At 41.7% G+C, this 23700-nt stretch overlaps 1 protein-coding gene across 6 annotated transcripts in view; it reads left to right on the forward strand.

Moving 5' to 3' along the window:
- Positions 1–23700, forward strand: part of lrrc4ca (leucine rich repeat containing 4C, genome duplicate a) — a 192501-nt gene that overhangs the window by 115657 nt on the left and 53144 nt on the right. For 2 of the 6 annotated variants that reach the window (XM_074632285.1, XM_074632286.1), the window contains one exon: positions 5708–5880. The exons of 2 other annotated variants lie outside the window; for them this stretch is intronic. The gene's annotated coding sequence lies outside the window, so the exon portion shown is untranslated. Of the gene's footprint in view, positions 1–5707; positions 5881–16346; positions 18051–18767; positions 18985–23700 lie in introns of those variants that run through there. 2 more of the 6 variants (XM_074632287.1, XM_074632283.1) reach the window with 2 other exon arrangements.

Genomic DNA, 23700 nt, shown 5'->3' on the forward strand with positions numbered 1-23700 from the left:
GTTCACAATTACATGAATTAAATATGCATTGATTTTGTGGAATATATGTGAAAAATTGCAGTGCATAACTTTTCATAGGTATAGATATTAACGATGTATGAGAACAGCCTGTATATGTACTATGAATATGAACCTGCATTTACAATATATAGCGTTTTTCTAGTCTTCAAACCGCTCGAAATGCTTTACACTCCATTTCAACATTCACCCATTCACACACACATTCAGACACTGATGGCCAACCTACCCATCAATATCTAATATAAATACTCATTCACATACCGATGGCACAGCCTTCAGAGCAATTTGGGGTTAAGTGTCTTGCTCAAGGACACTTCAACATGTGACCGGAGGAGGGGTTGGGGATCGAAGCGCCGACCTTCCGATTGGTGGATGACCTGCTCTATCTCTGAGCCACAGCCGCCGTAAATGTGTCCGTCCATATTGGCCACAAATAGATCCTTTTTTTGGACTTTAGCACCATTTTGTTACTGCTCAGTGATATTTAAATGATTTCCATGATGTAGAATGTCAGGATTTGTATGCGTCAAAATACAATTAAAGCATATTGCAGAACAGCAATATCACAGGGGTTACACTTAATTTGCTGGTAGCTCAGTTGGCATTTGGCTTCCAGAACATTATCAGCAGGGCACAGTTTGGGAACTTGAGTTAGGATAGATACTCTTCTGCATGGCAGCCAGTAGTGAGTCTGGGAGGGATTATGGCAAAGGGCAAGGCTTAAATTGCTGGCAGAGAGTTTGGAGAAAAAGCTTATCGCTGGTGTCTGTGGGCTTTTGCACAATGCTATCCACACAGGGTCAGTCTGAGCTCCTCCACTTAGATTAAATACAGAGCAGAAACTAGCCTCCAGTATGCGCTGGTGCTGTTTATTATAGATTACCGAGCCTTATTAATTAAGTAAAACTCAAGCCGTAGAGAACAAGATCATTTGTTCTTATGTGATTTTTATTGGTCTGTCTGATTCTCTCTGATTCTGATCTGTCTTTTTCTTGGTTGCTTTGTAGTCTCTTTTCTCTTCCGTTGTCTCTCTGTGCCTTGTTCAAACAGGCACAATACCAAAATCCACTAACTAGTCATATCAGGTGCATGCAGCCTATAGACTGTATATAAGAAGTGGACGTAGTCACAATGACATCAACCATTGGTTTGTGGACTGCCGTTTTGAAGCCTTGAGTTTGGCATTTTCGCCATCGCTTGGTTATTGGTTGGTTATTTGCAACCAGAAGTGACCCAAGAGGGTGGAGGTGGAGCTGAATAAGACAATTTTAGGCGACCGAAAAGTTCTAATTAACTTTCATGAACTGAAAACACACTGTGAAAGGCTTACAGTTGTAAGACAACTCCCAGATTGGTCAACGTCGTGGTAGCGACCTGTCAATCACAAGGTAGCCCCGCCCTAAAGCATACCCTGCTTCATGGTCTATTTGACTGTAAATGGGACCATAATTTACTAAATGAACATCATGCTGTATTGAAGAAGACTTGAAACTAGCGATTGAGACCATAAACTCATGTTTATAATGTTTACTGAGGTAATAAACCAAGTGAGAAGTAGGCTCATTTTCTCATAGACTTCTATACAATCAGACTTCTTTTTGCAACCAGAGGAGTCGCCCCCTGCTGGCTGTTAGAAAGAATGCAATTTTAAGGCACTTCCGCATTGGTTTCACTTTTCCGGCCCCCGGAGTTGCCCACGTCTTTTGCAATCCAAAACACCAGTCCTGTCATACTGTATATCATATAGTAATGGAAATTGGTGTACTAAGTTTAGTATAGTTTAGTTCAGTGGACTGCAATTTAGAATGATAGAAAGTTGCAGGTCACCTAAAGCCGCTCAAAGTTTTGTTTTGCGCTCTGACTTTGTGTGGTCTGTATTCACTTCCCACTTGTGATTTTTTTTTTTTTTGGCACCGGAATCTGTTTACCCACCCCAATTTCTTCCAAACAGAGTTACAGTATTTTAATATTGTTTTTCATTATTATTATTTATACTGCAAGTGGCAAAGATCAAGTGTTTGTTTTTTGTTTTTTTGCCAGCAGCTCTCTCCGGTGCAGTGGTGCAGCTCGTGAGCTGAAGCTAACAGAGAAATGCCTGAAAGCATTTCATAGGGAACACTATACAAACTGCCCACCACGTTTCTGGTCACAGCCGTTCAATATTGACTCCAGTTCATCTTATGGATTGTCCATTTGCGGGAGTAATGTATACTCAGAATGAAAGGCACACTCGTCTGAAATACTGGATTGTTTATGTTTGTTTTGATTAAGTGTGGACATGTATTGCAAGAAGCTTTGAATATATTGGACTGTAGAAAGGATATCGCTAAATATATATTTCCCTCATATCTGTCTAGCCTGAGATGCAAAAGAATGTTCTCATGACAGAACAATAACGGATCAGTGTAATTGAATTTAATTGTATTGCAAGGAGAATATTGATTTTACAGTGGGTGTTTTTGTGGGTGTTTGTGTGTGAATGACATGCATCAAGTACAACGCTTTACATTGTGCTCAAAGTGAAAAACTAATGATGCAACAAAACCCTTTTTCTTTGAGTGTGAAGCGCATTAATAATGGTTATACATTTAAGTCAAGCACATAAATTAGGCTCAAAATTCGAATTAAAGGAGATAATCAACTATATTTAGTCAATGTGACTAATGACTATCAGAGGATATGACATATTTTTCATCTGTTTCATTAATAAAAGCACTTTTTTTTTTCTCAATCCACAACATACAACATCAGTTTGACCGTGACGACATTACTGTAAAACCACCGAAACTCGAGTTGCAATCTTTTTACATGACAACAGCCATCTGTTATTCTAATTCCAAACCAAATATATATTCTGACGCAGATTGACTGGAATTACTTAACAGGTACCATCCGATTTGCCAGATTTATTTGAATGGTTAAAAAGGTTAAAAAGTAATCACGGCGTGACCGTTTAGTAACTACACCAAGAGCAGAGGTGGCGAATTACTTTCCAGTCATCCACTATGGTTAATGGTCACAGTTTGTCATGCCGTGTCACGTCCGGCTCCATATTCTATTCCTCATCTCACTAATCTCTTTAAAATAGTGTTAGCTTGCCCATTAGACATTACCACAAGCAGCTCTTATGAATGCCATCATTTACCAGTCATTGATTCTTATTGTCCGTAGTTAACCAGACTGTAAAATGACCTTTCATAGGAGAACGGTGATTAAGGTAATCAGGAGTGAACCTAATGGTGTTCAATTATTTCCAACCTTCCAAGGTGATACCTTACAGTAGCCAAATAAAGCTCTGACTGGACTCTTTATCCCCCCTTAAAGTTGCACTTTGCTTCTCCAAGGAAGTTAGGGTATCTGGCATTTATGATTTCAGTCGTTCTTCCTTTACTTTAAGTCCCCCCTGTACAGTATATACAGTATATGAACATGTAAATACTATATTCATGAACATTTGAAAATGTCCTCATACCTGCATATACCTACATTATAGTTTGTTATAAACCAAGTATTAAACTTTTGTATACGGCTTATAAATGATCAGAACTGGAGTCTGCCGTCTCTGAGCAGCTGTCAATCACTTGCAAACTCCAATCAAATGGTCAAACTAGGCAGCGCTGATCAAATATGAATCAATACTCTGTTACTTTAATGTCTATTCCTCTCCTCAGATGTTTTCAGAAACATCTTGTAGTGTACTGTTTAGCTGTAAAATGAGAAAGTTTGTGACCCGGCAGTCATGTTGAGATCAGTTGAGGAAATACCAAGCACCGCCCACCAGCCGGAGCAAACTTTCTAATTTTACAGATCAACAATACAACAGTGTTTCTGAAAACATTTGAGGCGAGAATTAGGCATTACAGTAACAGAAAATGTGGTCATATTTGATCAGTGCTGCCTAGTTTGACCGTTTCATCGGAGTTTGCGAGTGACTGACAGCTGCCTCCGTTGAATGAATAGCAAATAGGAACGCTCTCTCTCTGAAATGACCTGTGATTGGCCAAAGTCTCCCGTCACGTGCTAGATTTTTTCAAGCCTGAAAACAGAGCCATGAGGAGGTGCAGAAGTCTAGTTTTCTCTCACATCACTTGAATTACAATATGCTGAAAGGTTATTATGGAATTTTTGCCCAGTGATGCCAAAAACATTATGCTTACTGTGGGTTAAAAGGGATAGTTTGAGTGTTTTGAAGTGGTGTTGTATGAGGTACTCATCCATAGTTGGTTTATTACTTACAGTAGATAACGGTTGGCACGTCCACAGTTTGGAGAAACAGACAGGAGTACTGGCACAGGAGCAGCCTAAAAGAAAGGCTCACCTAAAAAAAATCTATATCCGTTTAAAGGGGCTCTATGTAAGAATCAGAAATTGCTTGTTAACAGCGACACCTGTGTCCGTTAAGTCAACTAAAGTCAGCATCCTGTTGCTCGCGCTTGTGCTCACTCTACATAGACATGAACGAGCATCGGTCAAAACAGTGAGGCGACACACGTCAGCTAAAATCACAATATCACTATATTTCACCTGCTTGGCAGTAATGTTAGCTGACCAGACGAAGGTCTCTTCATGAATCACTGCTGATCCTAGTGTTAACTTTTCCTGCTTCAGCCTCCCGACCGTGGTCAGGAGGAACAGGGGAGACAGTGGAGTTTTGGTCAGAGACGATAACGTTATTCGCTCCGGAGCCCCGTCACTTCACAAGATACGGGAAACCTCTGTTGGTCTGGAGGAGCTGCAGCAGTTATTTCTGCACAAACGTCCACTGTACATTCACTAGATATTCTCAGAGCTAAACTAACTCTTCTGCAGTGTGTAGTGTGCGCGCATGCACATGAGAGGTGGAGCGAGTGAGAACGAGCGTGGTGCAGAGTACGGCATCGACTCTGGCCCTGGAGACCAAAGCTACATTTGTCGACGGGGAACTGAACTGAAAGTGAAACGTGTCTCTATTGTTTTTGTCAACGGAGTCCGGTGGCTTTGAAGAGAGCATAAATACGTTTCACTTTCAGCTCACTTCCCCATCAGAAAAGGCTGTCTGACAGCAAGATGATGCGGTGAAAGTATTCTAAATATAGCGTACACCTAAATGATATAAATTTTTTTTAGGTGAGACTTTTTTTTAAGTGACTAAAATACATTTTGCTGCCGGCCCTGTCCAGCAAAGCAGTACATTGCTTTGCTCCCGTGCTGGTATACTCCTGCCTGTTTCTCCAAGCAGGGGGCATGTCGACTGTCATCTACTATAAGTAATACACCAACTATGGCTAAGTACGTCATATAACCTCACTTCAAAACACCTGAACTATCCCTTTAAAGTAAAGTGTTACTGACCTGATGTCATTTAAGGACATGCAGCATGATCAGTGTTGTTTTAGTATCTATAAGGAATGCATGTACTGTATGAATTGCATCACATAGGCAAAGTGAAGCCACTGCAAAAAATGACATGTTTCTTTTTTATCCATAACTCACCATGAGCTCTCATGCTCCCACGCATTGTACCGTTTTTGTGATACCAGCCTGAAGAGACACTTAACTTTGAGAGCTAATCAACCTCCATCCCAGCTAAATGTAGGCAGTGTATTTTTTGCCTGAATGCAAACACAGCCAATGAAATGCGCAGTTCCTTATAATGTTTCTTATTGATTATGTGGCTGTTTTCCTCTGTTTATCTGCCCCGTGGCAGGCAGGATGTGAACGGATGGCCCGCTCGATCCCCCATGTGTCTGAGCAGAAAGACAACCACACGGAGGATTAGAGAGAGAGAGAGAGAGAGAGAGAGAGAGAGAGAGAGAGAGAGGAGGATCGGCCGTCACATCCAGATGCTGCAAATCTGCTCCCTGCCTCACATGTGAATAGGTACGCCATTGTCTGGAGCACTGCTTGTTTTGCATGAACAGAGACACAGCCAAGGAGATAAACACGCTGAAACGGAGGTTATAGCAAGTCTAAATCTGCTATGATACAGGATTACAAGGTTTATGTCATGCTTAAAGCTTTATCCTCTGATTGTCAGTCAAGATTTTCTCAGCAGCAAACTTCGTAAGCCTTTAATGGTCGTGCATTAATAGACAATTCTAGCAGGAATATGGGAGTTTGTTAGAAGATGTACGGCATACTGATGCTGAACTATCAGCAGGAAGAGACACGTAGTGAACTGTATGTGGCTGCAGCTCAGAATGGGCTCTTTGTGGGGAGTTTCCTGACTTTATTCAACCATAATTACATGAAATAGGTACGCACCTATTGTACGTTATCCTCTGTGGTTTGTTATGCATAGTGTGATTCTGTGTAGCTTCTGTTCACCTGCAGAAGAAACAGACAGTCATGCTTGGCTTCTTACTTTATTGTGGCGGATCATTTCTACAGAGAATAAACTACTGAGGTTAAATTATTTCTAAAAATATTTCTGTCACTCTGATAAAAGAGTGACATCCATTTGTAAAACTTGACGTGTTTAAGGCATCAACTTTCTTGTCAGTTATCCTTCTCTTCAACTATTTGGATGTGATATTTCACACTGTAATAGATGAGTGAACAGCAGATAAAAAAAAAGACAATATATGAATGTGCAGGGAGCGCTCTATACTTTGAGAAGAGGATATTAAAAATATTCATTGGCGGCCATAAAAAGTATAATGAAAAGATTGAGGAAACCGCTAATGACTAATAAATTCAAGCTTAATTCCTGAAATAAAAAGCGTTTGGGTTGGGATGGCTCCGGCTTCAGCATAATAATCTCTCAAGTGCTCAATACTTTCCTCATTTACAGTAAGTAGCATGAGAAGATGTTTCTATGCAATATGCATTTAATTATGGTGAGGAATGTGGAGCTTCTGGCACATGGTCACATCTTTCATCTTCAGGTTCGTGGCCGAAGGAGTTAACGCGTTGTTTGTGTGATGATTGATATTCCTCTCCTCTAAAAGTCCTACAACTATCAGATTCGGTGGATAGGCTTCACGTGTCTCCTAGAATGTATACTCAGTCAACAAAAAATGCATCAATTGGTCTAATTGTGTGTTGAAATAAGGAACTGAACTGTAACAAAGTACGTATATTGATAAGAAGTGAAAACCAATTGTCGTTCCATTGTAACGATAGTCTGCAATAGGCTGCTGCAGATGTTTTACTAGTAGCCTCTTCTTTGCCGTGGCATGTTGGGGGGGGGGTAACACCAACACAAGGGATGCCAACAAACTGAACAGACTGGTGAGGAAGGCTAGTTCTGTAGTTGGATCCAAACTGGACGATCTGGAGGTGGTGGCAGAGGGGAAGATGAGGAGGAAGCTAGACGTTATCCTGGAAAACCCCTCCCACTCTCTATGATGAGCTAGTCAAGATGAGGAGCACGTTCAGCCACCGTCTCATCCCGCCCTCGGCACAACACAAAGCGCCTGGGTCAGTCCTTCATGCTGGTAGCCATCAGGCTCCACAACCAAAGCTGACCCCCATATGAGAACTATGAGGACTTTAAACACGCATCTGCACTATCTGCAACCACCTTGGACTTGTAACCACTGGCGCACTTTAAACTTACTTTATACTATACATCCTATATACTGCTTTATAGACTGCAAATATGTACATATTAGATTTACTTATTGTACATTCTACATTTATTTATTGACATTGATTCATTTGCTGCTTTGACACCTGAATTTCCCTCCGGGGATTAATAAAGGTTCATCTTATCTTATCTTATCTTATCTTAACATCAGCAACAAAAGCTACGCTTCCGCCATTTTGGACTGAAAGTGACTACCGGACGCCAGTAAAAACGTCCACCTACACAGTGCTGTACAAAAGTAAAACAAAATGATTTATATTCTAATGTAATATTTAATGTCTCTACCGAAATGGCCCGTGTTGAACAATAACAATATTATAAATATGCATACTATTATAACTATTTACTTACTGATTTATTTAATTGTTTATTTAAGTGTAGAGCATAAATAGCCTACAACTAAATTATGTTTATGTCATGCTACTAGCACTCCTAGCTACCATACTTGCCAACCCTCCTGATTTTCCCGGGAGACTCACGTTTTTCATTGCCCTCCCTCGCTTTCCCCCCGGGGTCACACTTCTCCTGTTTTTCTTCCGATTTTGACACCTTTTTTAGTTTTTGTTTTCTCAACCCGTTTCTTGCACTGTACAGTGTGTATAAGCCCTTCTGTTTTTCACTCGGACACATCGATAGAGCTACACCAAATCGTCATTTCCTGGAGGAAGAGAGCTGCTCGCGACCATATCTATGGTCGCGAGCAGCCAAGTTGGGCTGTGGTACCATTGTCGAGTTTTGTCTGAAAGGGCCATCAATGAATGAGAGGTGGAGAGAGAAATGGAGAGCACCAAGAGAAAGAAATACTCAAGCAGGGGCAAAAAATTAATGAATGAATAAAAACTGATGAATATTAGTTTATGCCAGAAATTCACACAAGTTCACGCCAGAGGGGCAAATTATTCAGTTTTCTTTCCTGAGAAATAAAAGTAAAATTTGAAGTAGGCCTATTTAACATTAAAATGCAGTTGCAGTGTACTTATTATTTTGTTATTTCCATTCTTTAAAAGTCACCAGAATGCAGGAAACAAAGTCTCTGAAACTCAACTTTTTCTGGGGGAGGACACCCAGACCCCCGCTATAATTTTGAAATCCTCCCTATTTTTGAGGTGTCGACGTTGGCAAGCATGCTAGCGACTGGCCGATAGCCGGTTGTTTGGGAACAGAGACATTAATACATCCACCACAGTACAGGCTTACAGCATACCACCCATGGGGTTATTATGAGATACTACAAGTGATGAATTACAACCAATATATCCATCATTACAGCCTCATACAGCTAGCAGGAAGCAGAAGCCGGCAGAACTGGATATGTCATACGAGCGTGCAGGGCGGTGCAGTCCTATGGGTCTGATGCACGTTCATTATGTGGAGAAAAATAACTCTGGATTTGGCTATTAGTGAGTTTTACAACTTTAAGCACATAACGATATAAATGAGGGTTATTAAAGTGTTCATACTGGGAAGTTGATTTACCTCAAAATATATATATATGTATATCCTCTGATTTACAGATGTCTTTTTACATCCATGGCAATGGACTCATTGCCGTTTTCAGTCCAAAATGGCGGCAGTACTACCGCAGCGCCATCTAGCGGCTGTAGTCACCACCAGAGTTTTGTCTCTTTGCTTTTATACTCTTTGGCTGTTAGTTGCCTACTTTTCATTTCTGTTTTGATAATTTTCCCAACATATTTTAAATTTTTTATCTGATATATTTTGTGTTTTGCACACACCTTTCTGTAAATGGACTTACAGAACGTGGGGGTTTTATCCGAGAGATTTGAAAAAATAAAATTTTTAGACCATGGTGCACAAGTGAAGTGAGACAAAACTACCAAGCTTGCTAGAGCAACCGACCTTAAAGGTCACATATTATACTCCATTTAAACTAGTTATTATAGGTCTCAGACACCTCCAAACCATGTCTCTGAAGTTTTTTTTTCAAAAAAACAATCAGATCATGCATTCCAGCATGTCTCTATAACCTCTGTTTCAGCCCATTTCCAAAAGTGCTGATTTCTGTGTCTGTAGCCTCTGTCTCCTCCCACTCTGCTCTGATTGGTCAGCGTTTTCTGTCAATCAAACGTCCTCAACAACACAGCGTCACCCTCCCCCTCCCTCCCGGAGAAGCTCTCTCTCTCTCTCTCTCTCTCTAGAGAGAGAGGGAGAGAGGGAGAGACGAGTGGAGAGATATCAGCTAGAATAAAGTTTATAAACCACTTTAAAGTTTATAAACCAGAAACTTCACCCAGCGCACGTTATCGGAGGAATCTGATCAGAAATCGGCGACACATGATGAACATCTGCGGTCCAGATTCCAGGTTTTCCTGACGGTTTCTCTCAGGTAAATAATGCTGTTTATATCTCTGTTAGTTAACTCAGTGTTTACCTCATGCATCAACTCTGTAAACCGTAAACATACACTCTGTTTTACGTCTGTCTTTACAGATCCATCTGTGAGAAATGACCGACAGAATCATCCCAGAGGAGAGCAGACAGCTGAGAGCAGATGGCTCTGTTTACATGGAGATACAGAGCTAACCCGGTAGCATGTAGCTAACCCGTTAGCATGTAGCTACATGCTAACGGGTTAGCTACATGCTACCGCTATGACACGGTGTGTAAACACAGCGACCATCAGGGTGGAAAATAGAAGATCTGAAACAGTAGTCAGTTCATTATTTCTGCTAAAAGATAAATGTATGGAAGATCAGAGTAATGGTATATTATTTACAGTAGTAGCTGTCTCAGTGTTACCATGACTACAGACCACCGGAGCTTAGCTTACCATAGTTTACCAGAGCTGAAGACTTTCTCCTGTACCATGTTAACATAACTAACTAACAGGTGGGATGATTACAAATGCTGTGAATAATTAATATTGTCATCTGTCTACTCAAATAAAGTTTGACTGTGAAACAGAAATGTGTTGTGTTGCTTACAAGTCACTATTTACTACCTATACTCTGCTACATGCATGACATCAAATATATATAATATATAAATATCATCTGTTTAAACAGTGTAATTACATAAAGCCTTTGTGAAAGAACATGTTATATTTAGATGATGGGAGTACATGAAGCCTGTTCTGCTGGTTCTTGCAGACTAACTGTAGGAGCTACTTTGCTCAAGTTAGGTTGAGGAGGAGAGACAGTGACGCGCTGTGGGGCGGGGTCAGCTACTGAAGGTTCTGCTCTGGTTCGACCAGGAAACCCTCACGTGACTTGCATTCTCTAATGACGTCAGAATACAAGGAAAAAAGCGAATTTTTTTTCTGCACCCATTTCCGGACAAACGGAGGAGGAGAAAAAGAGAGAGGATGGTCTTTTATGATACTATGGTGGCCTGTAGACACACTGGGGACAGATATTGATGTTTAAAAGACATGGAAAAGTGCATTTTGCATAATAGGTGACCTTTAAGATACACATTCTGGATGGACCCTAAACTGTACTAAACTGAATTTCATCATGCTCTGTAGAACCCATATCATTTTTTCTCCCCTATCGCCTCTCTCTCCATCAATTTCACACAGTATATTTCAACTGCCTACATCATCTTTGCATCACAAAATTGTGATACTGGCACTTAGTCATGACCCACAAAAGAAGTTGCATGCAGCCTGAAAGGAATACATAATTTCATAATGCCCACACATTTCAGCAACCAAAAGCCTCAAAGTTTGTCAGACCATATTTGGTTGGGCGGCATTTTACCGTATGGCCAAACAGTGGCAAAGTTTCAAATGACGATACGTCTGGCAACATTTCAACAGCAATCCCTCTGAAATGCTCTTACTTTGAGAAATGGGATTCTTCCAAAAACATGAATCAAAACTTTTATTTTCACTGTCGAATTGCTTTGTGTCTTCTTTTTCTCTCTTTTGAGGAATGAGAGTGCAGGCAGGTCAATATGGTGAAAACCACCAAAACTGTCGTCACAAATTATCCTAATTAGCACTGTAAAATCCTTCAAATTAAAACAGGAGGAAGTTGCAATTTAGATTTAAGATCTAAATTTGATTAAAGCAAGAAGCTTGACTTTAATCATTTACAGATTAACTCACAAATCTCCCTTCAGAGATTTGAGAATATATAATTTGTTTTTTTGGCCTTTTTATTTTATTTATCTATTTTTTAGGTGGTATATTCCGAAGGATAGTTAGTTGTTTTTTGCTATTGTGTGCTCATTCTGAGATACAAGCATACAAGCTGATATTTATAAAATTGCCATCCTTTCTGTTGTATTGAACCGAGGCTCATTGAAATTTTAAATACACCACTCTGGCGCAGTGGGAGAGGGCTCTCTCTGCAAATGTGTACCTTATACGTTGGAAGTATGCTTGAATGGATAAGCAAGATTGCCACTGTGAGGTGGTGTGGAGTTATAAAAGACTGGGAGATACTATATTCATGGGTCATCAGGTAATGATTTTGAGTATCGATTTACTCTGAACCAGCCTCTGAGCGGCACAAACTAGTAACCGCTCATTCATTACCCATAATTACTCAATCATTAGTTGCTATTTTTGTGCAGTAAAGGGGTATATCATAATGTGTAGTTACTAGGAATGTCAAAGTTAACAGAGTTAAATTTGTTTTAACACTAATTTCTTTAATGCATTAATGCAACTTTTAGGTTGTAGCGGGCCCGGTTTTGCTAGAGTGAAGCATCATATAAAACCAGAAAACCTAAGGAATCCATTGGTACCAATTGTGTCATACTAGCTTGTCGGCAAGGAGGTTAAATAATGCTCCAAACTTGTGCGAAATTTTAGTGAGGAGAACCTGGCATGGCCATTTTCAAAGTGGTCCCTTGAACTCTGACCTCAAGATATGTGAATGAAAATGGGTTAAATGAGTTCCTCCTTTACAGACATGCCCACTTTATGATAATCACATGCAGTTTGGGGCAAGTCATAGTCAATTAAGCAAACTGACACACTGACCATTTTGCTTTGTCATGATTTGAAATATTTTTGTAATACTAAATGCTATACCTGTGAGGGTTTCTAGACAATATTTGTCATTGTTTTGTGTTAAGTGATTTCCAATAATAAATGTATATATACATGTATATAAAGCAGCATATTTGCCCACTCCCATGTTGATAAGAGTATTAAATACTTGACAAATCTCCCTTTTAGTTACATTTTGAACTTATAAAAGTGATTAATTTGTGATTAATTGCGATTAACTATGGACAATTGCGATTAAATTTTTTTATCGATTGACAGCCCTAGTAGTTACTGAATGGTCCCTCAGTACTTCATGATTATCTGACCATTATTTTGTGCCCCTACACAAAGTAAAGCATCATCATACAAAACGAACAAGTAGATACTGATTTTTTTACTGAAGAAATATAAATAAATAATAGAAATACTCATAAAATAATGTAAAGTACTTTTTTTTCATTGGAAATGGGCTAAACAGGGCGGAAGAGACAGACATCCAGTTGGAAGTGATATCATGTGTGTGCTTGAGTTTTCATGTGTCATTTATGCTAATTTGAGTTTACATGTTAAATGACACCACTGGCAGATGATGATGATGCTCCGTGATATGATAAGTAATATACTGATTATATAATGATAATCAACCAATTCATCCTTCAGTGAGTGTGGACCTTCTCATCTCTTGATACTGCTTTGAGCTGCAGCCAATATCCAATAACTAAGCCAGTCATCCAGTCTCCTTCACCATTATATTATGCAGTTGAAGCGGCTTAGAGAGTGTTATTAGGGTGAAGCATGCTTTGAATTATTTTAATTTACCCCAGATACAGGGGGTGAACGGAGAACCCGAGCCAGAAGTGGCCTAGAATGGAAACTAAGAATTCGTTCTTCAGTCGCGAGCCCTGTGGGCCAAAGGAAGCCTCGGATAAGAAGTACAGTTGGAGATTAGAGTGGATCAAAGTGGAGATTAAACAGGATGGCAAACACATTGATGCACCTAATTATCAAGTCCGTGAAATTTGATGAATTGCTTTTGAATCTCGGAGACGTCGTCGCCGAGGTGTTTGCGCAATTCCTCTCATTGACTCCAAACTAATTCTGCGGTTGTGATTCACGGCGAGTACAGTGGAGACAGGGGAAAAAAGCAAAGAGGGGTATCAAACAGTAGACGGAGAAAGGCAACCCGAGGTGGCACCAAGACTGATGGAAGCAGAGTGGAAACGAGCGACGTGTGTGTGTGTGTGTGTGACACACTCTCAGGCCCTCAGACTCGCTTCTCCGTCTTACCTCTCACAACACACACCTGACTACATTATTGCATCGCCTCTGAGCCCGGCAGGATATCAGCAGTGATGTCTCATAGCCTCCAAAACAACATCATGAATAATGAATGCCAGATCTCAAAATAAATAACACACATTATTAATGTATTCAGAGCCTCCTTTAAAAGGGGCAGCTGTAGGTGCCACAGAACCCCCTCCTCGCTCAGTCTCTGAAGAACATCAGTCGGAGGTTTTTATCAAAATAACAATGAAATTCTAAAAACAACAACTGCTGAGGTACAAATTTTAAAGTGTGAGCAGAATTTCTTAGCGGCTCAATTCGACATTTGTAGATCAGAGCATGCAGCCGAGATTGTATATCCTTTTTGCATACCCCCCTATGTTTGGATATATGTGTAAACGTCTCCACGTTTTTTAATCTGTCAGCTAAACTGAATCTTGGCAGAGCAAATAGCAACGCCGAGTAGCCTCGACTTAAGTGTGGTACTTGTATGTATATTCCTTTTGATCACTGGATGAGACCTACATGGCGTACCCAACATGATTATTACATTATCTAATTGCATCCCAACACATGTTTTATTCAGCCCCTGACAGCATAATACTCTCAGGGAAAAGGAAGAGATAGCTGTGCCTTAAGCCGTCTCTTGAATGGCACTTTTTCCTCTCTTCTATCAAAATACCAGCATTTTTTTCCACCGTGGTTTCCGTGAAGTAATGATAAAGAGTCTTTGCCACTGCTGCAGCGTCTGTAATTCACATTGTTAATGTCAGGCAATATTCACTTTTACGAGGACGTTGAGAGCATAACCAATAATCTATACCGAAGCATTCCCTTAAGTAAGGTTTTTTACTCGCCCTTGCCACTCCAGGAATAACTGGCCCCGTGAGTCTTGTACATGTCTTGCCCTTTCAGGGAACAAGGTCACGTTGTTTACAATGGCAGCACAACGCCTCTTTAACGTTCTCCAAGGACGGAGTGATCTTTACTGGGATGTTTCAATACTCACATCAATAAAAAATCACGTGTCATGTCAGCTGAAAGGATGTCGAATAATGCATTTTACAATTAATTGTGGTGTTTAAGGTGATGGATTCCGGCAACAATATCTCAGCATCCCACAGCTTTGCTTTGAAGTGTTTCCATCAGCCCAGAGTCGACTCTGTGGTCTCGAAAGCTAAATCAAGATAAAGGGTATATGGCCTCCAGTGATGGTTCCCACACAGCAAATAAGACCTGAAGTAAGGAGCGGCCACCAGAGATGCACAGACTTAGAAAAAAGGCTTTAAATCACAACCATTAAGGGCCAGGCTGCCACACGGCAGCATGACACACATTCAAGAACGAGAGCACTCAAAAGTGACCCCGGCAGTTACATATGAATGACATGGAAGTGCCGAGGTTATTAAACACAAACACTGCCCCGCTATCTTGAAGAGCAAAGTGGGTTTAATAGGTTTCATTCCCTCGCTCTGCCAGCCAGAGCAGGAGGAAAAAAGTGAGGCGAGAAGAATGGAGTGGAAAAAATGGAGTTATTTAATGATGTCTCCTTCTACTGGAAAGCAAGAGGGCGGTGCTCTTTACTACCCTGTGCCAGAGACACAGACAGGCAGGTCGACAGTTATGAAGACGGATGAACGATGCAACGCCTTCAGCACAGTAGGGAAATGAGCTCAGATGTTGACAACGGGATGGACAGATCCCTGCTCTGGCATTCAAATGTTTTCTCACATCTAACCATCACATGATCCGTGAACGCATCCTCTTACCAGATGAGACGTGTTCTCTCACTCTAACCCATCTGCATCCTTTTTTTTTTTTCTACCTCTATTATACATGTCGTTGTATAATACCGACTGAGTTTAGCAGAATATGTGAAATGCATACAGCAGGTTGCCTGCATGCAGATAAACGTTTCACAAGCAATAATCTTCCCGAAGACCTGAAGTCTCCTGTGTCAGCCCGCCATGCTTAAAAAAAAAATCTGCAACTGTGTGTTTCATAATTCATAACACACAAGCCAGCGTTTTTATAAATGGGGTCTAAAGTGCTGAAGCCGGGGAAAGATTAGAACCCATATTAAACTGTCTTCTGGATTTTCAGACTTGTCACACACACAGTGCTCCTCTCTCGTGTGCTTTTTCCACATTTATTCCATTCTGCTGTGTGTGACTGTTGTGTGGTTATACTGTTATCTTCCCCATAGATAGACGATTATGTATATAGGCCTGTTTCTCTCCCATTGTGCCCTGCAGCGTTTTTGGAAAATACAAACAAGATATAGTATATATATAATCCTATATAAACAAAACGCAGTCTGTCATGGGAGAGCAATCCTATGCGACAATCAAGCCTGAGGCCACTGATCATCACACAGTAGACAGGCTGAGAGGGGGGGGTCGGTAGGTGGCAGTCGAGTCCTGTTTTGCAAGAGACACATGGGAGGAATCTCTCTCTCTCTCTCTCTCTCTCTCTCTCTCTCTCTCTCTCTCTTTCTGTGTCCCCTGTCTGTGCAAACCTCTCTTTCTCTCCATCTCTCTCAAGCAGAAACTGGTGCGCGCGTAAAAACAATGATTTGCATTTGTTTGCCCCCTATTAAAACTGACCAATGAACGAGAAGGACAAAGGTCAAGAATCAAGTAATTAATGCCAGTCTTCCAGGTGAGATTTGGGCGCATTGGAGGAGCAACTGGAAGTTCCAACGACAGAGCGACTGGAAGAGATGAGAGGAAGGAAACAATATTTCCTGCTCCTGTCCTGCGGCTGACAGTCTCACTTGGAGAGCTTTGTCAGTGGGAGGTAACTTACACGATGCCAAACTCGTGCATTTTTATCATTTCAGTGCTTTGCGACGCGTGTTTTCTTTGGTAAAGCGCATTGAGGTACTGTATAAAAAAGGCGCACCGGTGGATGCAGCTCTTGCGCGCGTATTGGAACAGGGGGGTAATTTTGTGATCCCAGCTTAAAACACACTGCAGTGTGGAAAGAAAAGAGAAGAAGAAGAAGACGGGGGCTTGGACCAGAGTGTGTGTGGATAATAACCTTCTCCTTCCTTACTTACCCCCTCCGTGTGTCTGTGTGTGTGTGTGTGTGTGTGTGTGTCACATCAATGGAAAGGCGAGGCTTGTATTTGCCGAAATGCACGCATAGATAGATGGAACGAGGAGCGCATGCAGGAGTGATGACTGGTGAACTATAACTCTCCATCCATCCAGACGGGCTGTGGGAAAACATGTAAGAATTGAGCCTTTTTTGGTGTACAACAACGATTTCTGATGGGGTTTTAAAGAAAGGCTTCTTCTTGAGGATACCTGCTGGATCTCTTCTTTTTTTCTCTCGATGTTGCCAGATGCCAGATTAACGCATTTTTCTTCCTCTCGGATAATGGAGAAGGCGAAGAGAAGAGAGAGATATTGTGTAATCTCGACAACTTTATCCATCCTCTGATTGCACACAGGATACCTTATTCGCTCTCTTTAAACTGCGGCAGGAGAGGAGGGGAAATAGAAATAAAGCATCTTGGAATCCGCACTGGGTTGTGAGGTGAAATCTAATCAGATTCAGCTGAGGGTTGATGACTAAGAAGAAGAAGTAAAAAAAGGGGACTTGAAGAAGAAAAAGTTCCGTTTTGAAAACGACAGCGAGTTAAAATAACCCCACCTCTATGGATGGATGGATGGATGGATGGATGATGGTCTGTCATCCAGTCTAATGACGCGCTTTTGCAGGATGGATTTACCTGGAAATTGACCACACGAGGTTCTTCGTGCTCTATATGTGTGGTTGAGAGGTTACTTTTTTAACATTTTAGAAAATACAAAACAGTGTTACTTCACATTCATCCCCCCCAACTAACTCATCATTTGGAGAGAAAAGACCTGCATGGGACCACAACAATCGGGAGTTTCAACAATGGCACTTGTGGGTGCCTCTGTGTTCTGTGCTTCCTGAGGAGGAGGAGGAAGAAGAAGAAAAAGAGAGGAAATATCGGATGCATTATTTGAGTCTAATAAGAGCATGTTCATCCGGACTGATGATGTGTGGATTACATACCACGTCGTTTTGAGAGTGGGAACACAATGCGTCTGACGCGAAAACATCACCACGGATTCTGCCAAATCGCCTGAGAATTTGCGGATGTTTTTTCGATGCAGTTTTTGGGGAGGGAGTGGGAGAGGGAGACCCTGCACACCTCGGCGTCTTCGTGAACAAGTAAGTTAGTGTTTGTGGTGTCAAATAAAAAAAAAAAAATTGCCTCACTCATCCCCTATAACATAACTATACCTCCTTCTTCCTCTTGGATGTCCAAAATGTGCTCTCTCTTCAATGTCTCTCTTCTTTTTCTTTTGATGACTGCAGTGATATGAACTAAATCAGAGCACACAGCTTTCATTCCCAAGGCTTTTACCCCTTTGCTGATACTGCATGCGGCCCTCTCTAACTAAACAGATCTCTCTAATCATGCGCTGATTTTTTTGGAAGATAAGGGGAAAAAAAGAGGCGCGCTCTCGCGTGGGGTCTGCTTGCGTTGCTCTGCGCGCCCTTGGAGCTGAGTGCGCATCACGTTTATAGATGTCATGAAGAGGAGTAAAAAAAGAAAGAGTTTCTATAAAACACAGCAAACCAAGTATTTGTAAAAAGAAGTGCCACATTGTAACTGAATGCGCACAAGACATTTCATCCATCCATCCATCCATCCATCCAATCTATACCTGCATGAGGTCAACCTACATTCAGTATCTGGAAATCTGCCATATTTAGCACCAGTATTTATATGCCACAGTGACCTTTGAGGAATAATTCATGGTATATATGAAATATGTAGTATTGGAATTTAAAATTCAAGGGCTAAATCTCCTGCTGATGCCTTAAATTGTCAAACTGGTCCCATCACCCCCTCCTTCTTTTTTCTCATGGCTTCTTACACAGAAAGACTCTTGTTCACTGTGGAAGCCTGGGAGAGGGAGCTGTCCTTCTTGCTGTGGTGCTGAAATTAAAAATCTGTCGTCTTCCTCTCTGCCTCTGCTCAGCTGGAGGAGACATGGCTGTTGTTGTAGTTCACAGCTCTAAAACCTGAGCCACCAGTCTGCTGAATATAATCCTTTTCCCAGTATGCAAGGAAGCAACAGATGACACACTTAAAGGGGTTTGTGCCTGTGATGTACAAGAAGTTAAAAAGCAAGTTGCAGTTCTATCTATCCATCTATCTATCTATCTTTCTTTCTATCTATCCATCTTTATATCTATCTATCTATCTCTAAGGTTAGTGCAAACACGCTGAATCTTTCATATCAGTGCTTTTGAACTCTGTGAGCAGGTGAGCTTTAAAAATAGACGTCTGTCACGTCGGTGATAAACCAGTGTTGGTGGTAAAAGCATAAATAGAGGTGGCTGTCACTCCTCGAGACAAAGAACGAATTGCATCTCTCACCTGTGAAAGTGAGAAACATGGCGGACATTATTCACCGGCTGAAAGAAAAAAAAGCCCTCCACATGATGGAGTGACATCACCTTGGGGAGACAAATTAGACTGCTGATTTTATGTTTTTGCTCTGTCAGAGGCTCCGGCATGATAAATTCCCTCCCTACATATTCCCAAGATTGCAGTTGTTTGTTGGCAACAGGCACACAGAGTGATTCATAGTAATAAGTAGAAAGACTATTACTCCTCCTCCCCCCATTTATAACACTCCTCAAAACCTTCTCATCCCAGTGGAGATCTCCTTGGAGGTGGATGTGGGCTGTAGGTTTGGGATGTCACAGGCTATGTAAAGATCCGGCAAATTGCTTTATAATGGGACTGATTCAATGGGAAACTGTATCTCGATCGGTATTTGTTTATTTCACCATGCTGGAGTGACAGCAGCTATATCCCCAGTGTGTCCCTATTAGTCCTGCTTAACAGTGGGAAATAGCCTCAGAGCAGGTGCAGCCGAGGGACCGAGAGGGACTTCCTGCTGCTCACACAAAGCCAGTCCTCGGCTGATAACGTTGCTACCTTAGATACCTCCAATTTCTCCAGCCATTGTTGTCCAACTTATCTATTGAAAATCATTCCAAGCGGCCGTGTCAGAAAATTAATGAACTTGTCAGCTGGAAAAGGGCACCACTGCAATGAGGTGCCAGGGTCTCGCAAAAGCGACAGGCTGTATACCCGTGTTCCCTTCCCACACTCCCCTTCCCTTTGTCATTTTTTCCCCTCCTCAGCCTGTGACTCAGTTCAGATCAGGGCCGGCACTTTGTGCCATGAAATAAAATGTTCATTTCTCAAATCGGATTAATCTACGCAAAGCCCGGCTTAGGACACCATTAGCATTCATTTCTTTCACTGCCGGGGACGTGTATCAATAATGGAGCTACCCCTCCATTTTTCATCTTCTCTGGGTATAAAATCTCTCAGGGGGGTTTCATTCAACGGGAAAGGGAACGGTTACAGTGATCCGTTATCTACTTCCTCGCCTTTTGTATTGGAGGCCAGCAGTGCGATGCAGGGGGTCTGAAGTGGTAGGCCAGATAGGAGCTGGAAGCCCTGATGCTAGAGGTGAAAGAAGCCTTTGTAGGAAAATGAAGCTGACAGCATCCACACAATGGATTACAGATACTGAGTTCAAACAACATACTTTAAAGAGGAACGACGTCCATTTTTCAGAATGTGTACATGGTATTCCTACGGTCTAAGACAGTCCAAACATATTAGTAAACATGAACAACTCCCTCCAAAATCCAAAAACTAGAGTGCTAAAACTCAAACTTGTGATGTCATATATGGTATAAAGTCTTGAGCTGCTCCATAGACAATGAATGGGGAGATATGTTGTAGATGACACTGAGAGCACCCAGGGGAAAGTTCTGAGTATATGGGTGCATTTTCTGTTTCACAACTGAGAACACTACAGTAGAATAAAGCTCATTTAGGTATAAAAAAGAAAACCAACATCCCGTGGGTCCACAAAATCAGTATCCCAGTCATTGTCTGTGGAGCAGCTCCACACTTTATACTTAAACTTAAGAAAAAACTTTATTAGATTCGTCACATACAGGTACATACATGAAATTTGACCTCTGCATTTAACCTATCGTATGGAGCAGTGAGCTGCTGTAAAGCGCCCGGAGAGAAATTTGGGGTTAAGTATCTCGTTCAAAGGACACTTCGATGTGTAGACAGTAGGTACCGGGGATCGAACCGCCAACCTTGCGGTTGAAGGACAACCACTACCCACCAAATTATAAATATATAAATACTTACAAATACTACACAACTACTTGATGACATTACAAGAGAGTTGAGACTTACTTCTCTGGTTTCTGGCATTGAGAGAGTAGCTCATGTTCACACATATGGATTGCACTTTACTAGACCATGGATATGACATATTGGAATTCATAATTTGGGCAGTGTTCAGCTTTAAATATGATAAGTATTGCGAGTTTGTTCATGAACCCACATTAAAATATTCAGTTTGCTGCATTTAACTTCCTATAATGTAGCCCCGCGGAGCATATTTCTATTGTAATTAGCAAAAGGTTAATGTACACATGAATGTGTCCTTATCACCAGGGATAATTCAAATCCCTTGAACATTTGCAGTGACACCAGGTTCAAGCGCCGGGGCAAATGTTTCAACTCTAGCTCGCTGATAAAGTTCATATAGATTTTGCAAATCAGACAAAACAAATATTATACATCTTGCACCCCAGTTTATGGCAGTCCACATAATTACCACGCGTTAGTCCTTGTCAGCTCTCAGTGGAGAAAACTTGCATGGATTTTGAGGTCAGGGCAGAAGTGATGCGAGTTGAAGCTTTTGCAAAGTGCATCGCCGCTGATGATTGCTGCTTTTATACGCAAGGTCAGTCTCGTGGTGATTAATCATGCATATTTTCAGAGGTAGGGAGGCAGGAAGAGAGTCACCTTAAAGGGAATTGACGTTTAGAAGATGCTGTCATGAGCCGGCAGTGAGTAAGCACTGACACGTTGTTGTGTTGCAAGCCTGCATCACAGGCAGCTATTGTGAATTTGATTAAAAAAAACAACTAAAAAAAGAGTTTCTTTTAAAGTGCACTGCTGGTGGATGACGCACTGCTTTGAAGAGATCGTGTGGTCAGACAGGTTGGCTGTAAGAAATGTGGCAATTTGTCACTGCAATATCACTGTCACACCAGCATCATCACCATACAGTGATGAAGAGGGTGGTGTTTCCATCCCGCTCCACCACTGTGGATGATTGTCTGAACCCAGCGCTGTATGTTGTTCTCGCTTGTATAATATAATGTACTCTATCCACCAGACACAAGCGTGCCTCCCGAGCGCTGCACGCGTACACAGACAGACATGAACGGTATGTGCTGTAGTCCCGCTCATTAGTCATCCTCTCCAGCATGTCTGGCTGAATGTTCTGTCCGGGGAAAGAACAGCTGAGCAGGAGGACGGCCGCAGCACATTCCGCCAGTCGATGGATTAATCAATTGGCGTTCCAGCTCAGCCCATCCATCTCGGGGAATAATCTGGGAGACATCATAAAAGTGCCATTCTGTCATTCTAGAGGCCGGGGAGCATTGCTCCTTTTCTCTCTCTCTCTCTCTCTCTCTCTCTCCCTCTCTCTCTCTCTCTCTCCACTGCTGCTCTTACAGTGGGAACAGGAGTGGATTAAATGGAATATAGTGTCTTCAGCGTGGCAACATCGTGAGGTGTTTGCTTGCTATTTTGAAACGTGGAATGTTTCTTCGCTGCTGTGACTCAGGGCTAAAAAAAGGAATTCTCCATCACTATCTCCCCGTTTCCTTCGCTTCCTGCGTAAAATTCAGCTAAGAGCGCTGACCTGAATTCGGGCTGCATCATTACTCACCACTTGCCTTACATCACCCACCTTGCCAGGCGTGATGATGGTGTCTTTTCGACTTAGTAAGCCCCACCTTTCCTCTCTGCTGCCAGTCTCTCTCTCTTCTTGACCCCACTATACTGGAATGTCACATGGTGCTAAAATGAGAGCGACAGCACCCGAGGTAGGGCCGATGTGACGGCTCCGTTAATAACAGCTTGCATGAGTGCAGCGCAAATACTCTCTCACACACACACACATTAAGTGGAATATGTACATACTGTACGCAGCACAGAGGAGTCATTCTTCCTGCCTTCGGGGCACCTGGGCAGCGTCTGTTTTAAGTGATACTGGCCCCAGCCACCGCATTTATTCCTGCTGCTAAATTAAAAGGTTAAATGGGCTGGGGAAAAGGGTGGTGGGCTATCTCTCACTGCCTTCCTTTATTTTTTTTCCAGATTGTGCCTTCTGGAGGTAAGATATTTAAGTCCTCCTAAGAAAACAAAAAAAAGCAAAGGACAATAAAAAAGAAAATTGAAGGCAGGGTAGGAAAGGAGACCTTCCTCTCAGGCGCCGCCTTCTCAATCTTTTGTTGTTGACAGTGGAATTTAAAGTGAGTGTGCCTCGGCGCTCTAAACACTCAAAGTTAAAAACATTTGAACTGGAGAGATGCCCTTCAAACAGGTTTTTAGTGGTCGCATAGCAACAGAGCCATGACTAGCGCATCCCCAGGCAGCTTATGAGCTGCTAGCTAAAGTAGAGGTTGTCAATGGACACCAGCCTCCAGTAATAAAACCAGTAAGAATCTGGATTTAAACTAATTTTAATTAGGCTATTTTAAAAGGCACAGCTGCAAATGGTGATTATTCTAGGTTCTTCACATGCAACCTGTGTTCTGTCCACCAAATTAGTCACTTTCTCAGTCTGAGAGGGCTTATTGAAGACAAGGACAAGTTGTGTTATAGTAGACACAAACATGCGCGCACAAGAGGAAGTGCTGCTTGCTTTTTATCTTGTTGTTTTTGAGATGAAAAGAAAATGCC

The sequence above is a fragment of the Sebastes fasciatus genome, chromosome 4 (genome assembly GCF_043250625.1).
Source record: "Sebastes fasciatus isolate fSebFas1 chromosome 4, fSebFas1.pri, whole genome shotgun sequence".
Lineage (NCBI taxonomy): Eukaryota > Metazoa > Chordata > Actinopteri > Perciformes > Sebastidae > Sebastes > Sebastes fasciatus.